This window comes from Dendrobium catenatum, unplaced genomic scaffold, assembly GCF_001605985.2.
Source record: "Dendrobium catenatum unplaced genomic scaffold, ASM160598v2 fragScaff_scaffold_1023, whole genome shotgun sequence".
Classification (NCBI taxonomy): domain Eukaryota; kingdom Viridiplantae; phylum Streptophyta; class Magnoliopsida; order Asparagales; family Orchidaceae; genus Dendrobium; species Dendrobium catenatum.
Window position 1 is genome coordinate 845,628 of NW_021319485.1, and position 3,712 is coordinate 849,339.

Genomic DNA, 3,712 nt, shown 5'->3' on the forward strand with positions numbered 1-3,712 from the left:
TTCTCCCAAGGAAGTGCCTCATTTGTAATCGACTGCAAATACTAGTGGATTCATTCAAACTGGGCCTAGCCCCGTGGTTTTTCTCCCTTTCAGGGGTTTTCTACGTAAAAAACTCTGGTGTCTCTTATGAATGCTACACCCTCTCACTTATCTGATTGTGTGCTGGATCTTCGTATAATGCTAAGACGTTAAACTAAATATTTCTCTACCGCCGCGAATACACCAGGACGCAACAATACCAATGGTATAAGTATTGATCTTCATGTTTGAGACCAGGCAAATGTAGAATGAAGCAATTTTCTAGCTCTCAATATGGGCTTAAATTTATAATTGGAATTATGCCCACCTTATCTTAAATAAACATATGAAATAGATTTTTATCTTTTTAAAAAATATAAAATATATTATACCATATGTAAATTTGTATATAAGTTGTAAATAACTCAAATGAATTGAATAGAATAAAAATCAAGCTCAATTTCTTATATAAAAAAGTTAATTATACTTAATTAATAAAAAATATTATTCAATAATCAATATAGAAACAAAATAATGTTAATTTGATAACAAACATTGCAAATGTTTGCTTGTTTTATTGCATATTAATTTAAGCTAAAGTATTTATTTTTGTTAAAAAAAGACTATAAAGGTCAAACAAATTGTTAATAAGTTACAAGTAAATTTTGGAATGAATAAAATTATTATCTTCATTTATAATAGTTGCTTGTAGTGGTGTGGAGGAGTCAAGTTTATTCGGGAACCAACTTGAGCTCAGCTTGATAAATAGCTCGTGAGCCGAAGCTCGAGTCAGTCTTGACTCAACTCTTTAGCTTGTGACCTAGCTCATTTAAAAATTATATTAATATAAAATACACTTAAGGATATATTAGAATTCAATATTTTTAAGTATTAATGATATATATTAAAAATATTTAAAGACATAAATCAATTTCTTATATCAAATATTTTTTTTATTGTTTTTTCTTAATTTCTCAATCTTTTTTTAATTTCATTCTAATAATTAATTGAATCAAAATCACTTTCTCTCTTTAATAGTAAAAGAGCCCGTGTGTGAGCTAATTATAACTTGTATAATTAAGCTCAAACTTGAACTCGTTTAATTAATCAAGCTCAATCTCAAACTAGAAATGCGGCTTAACTTGTTTACACTTCTTATTGCTAGTAAAAGAAATATGGGCTTAAGTATTCAAATTGTGCATGTAATTAATATTTTGTTACTCTTTTTAAATGAAAATTGACTGAAACTTAATTAGATATTTTTCTTGTGCTTTTTGTTTTTTTATCTCTCCCTATGACAAGTAGGGGTGTCAATATTTGACACAACCCGAAAATTCGACCTAAACCGAATCCCAAAATTTCTGGTTCGAGTCATCCCGAATCGGGTCGGGTTTGGGTTCCGGTTGACTAGAAAACAAAAATTTAAATCAGGTTTGACCCATTTTTAATTGATTTAGAAAGGTTTTAAAAGATTTTAATGAAATAAGTAAATATTATTTCCAAAACATAATAAATTAACCATGTTGCTCAAACTGAATTAAGCATGATTTATTTAAAAAATAAATAAATAAAAAATTGGTTTATTTTAAAATATTGAAGTAAATATTACTTTAATTTCATTTAGGTTTAAATAAATCAAATTAAATAAAAATATTTTAGTAAAACATAAAAGAAGCAGGTTGGGTTCGGGTTGATCCGAACTCGAAGCGGGTCGGGTTCTGGTCCGAAAAATCGACCTGTTTGCAAAAACGGGTCGGGTTATAGTCGGGTTAAAAAGTGTTGAGTCAGATTCAGGTTCGACCCGAACCCGACTCGAAATCCGTTTTTGACAGTCCTAATCAAAAGCCTATATGCCTCTCTTCTCACTTAAAAAATACCTATCAATTAAGTATTCATTCAATCAACACCTAAAAGTCTCATACCATCTATCATACATGAATTGTATTGCCAGTCTGTCTGATCGAACAGTCTGATCGATGTATTTCAAAACAAAAGACTAAGAAAAATCAAGAAATTAAATGAAATAGAAACAGTTGTTTAAAGCTCTCATGCCCATCAAACAGTATATAATACTTTTTGGACCATTTAAGCTTTTGCAGTCAATATTGCGCGCAGAGAACTGTTCACCATACCTATCTCTATTTCTGTAGATGAGCAGTATCATCATCATCATCATTTACAGGGTATAGTTCCCATGTGAAACCCTAGAAAGGCTATAATTAAGTGGGCAAAACCCTGTAGAACAATGCAGATCATACTGTAGCAGAAATAGATGAATGGAACAAATCTTAATAGTATTTTCATGAAAAAGTATCAGCTTCTCTTCTGTATATATGTGGTAGTTATTATCCGGCGTTTCCATTTTAAGGAATCAAAGAACCATAGAGAAATTTTAAAAAGGCAACAAGAGTACAGAAAGATTTCAGTTGCCTATAACTCTATAGTTGGTTTCCTATTTTTTGTTCATTCTCTATAGTTGATTTCATGGGAGTATAATGTTAGCTTTCTCTTTTAAAATCTAGCTACCTTAGTTTCTTAGAAAAAGGCTAGAGAGAGAAAGGGAGGGAAAGAGACCAGAAATAGTTCAGTTATTTAAAACTCTATAGTTGTTTTCCCTTTTTTTTGTTCATTCTCTATAGTTGATTTCATGGGAGTATGATGTTCATGGTTTTATAACTCTATAGTTGGTTTCCTATTTTTGCTCAGTCTCTATAGTTCATTTCATGGGAGTATAATGTTTATGCTTTCTCTTTAAAAACTAGCTACCTCAGTTCTTTAGAAAAAGAGAGACAGAAAGAGAGAGAGGGGGGAAAGGGAAAGAGAGAGAGAGACAGATATATTATTATAGTACTCATCATATGTTGTGTATTTGATTCAAAAAAAATATTTAATATATTTTCATGAATGTTGACATAATAGACTTTAGAGGATAAAAAAATGTTTTTTTTTTAATGTTATAATATAATTTAGAGGATTTACATACATCTCATAAAATTTATTTTTACATATCCATCATCTAAATCTTTATATTTATGTATATATTATTTAAGAATTGAAATTATATTAAATTTAATACATGAAAAAAATGTATTTTATTTTCAGTAAGTTTTTATTAATGATATTTTTAATAAGATTTAGCAAATTTAGTAGTATATAAATAAGTATAAAAATTTAGGTGCTAAATTTGTAAATATTTAAGAATTTTATTATATGCTTGTAAATCCGTGTTTTGAAAAAAATATCATGAATTTGATCTAAACTATTGAACAATAAATATTAACATTTTTCTTGGTTGTATGTTTAGGGAGAAATATGCAGAATAATTATTTGCATGGAACTAATGACATCTTATTTGAAGTTGTAACTAAATAAAGTTAATAATGCATGAAAATAATGCAATATTTCATTGAAGGATGACAAAATAAAACTCAATACATCATAATACTATAGGAAAATCGTCAATTACCGACGTATTTTTCCGGCGGCTTATCGGCGAACTATTTTCCGACGGCTTTTCGGCAACCTAATTTTTCAGAAGAATTTCCGACGGCTTTAATTAATTAATAATTTTAGTTTATTTTAATTAATTATTAATTTATTTTAATTAATTATTAATTTATTTTAATTAATTATTAATTTAATAACTTAGTCTAGTTAAGTATTAATATAATAACATATTTAATTAATTATTAAT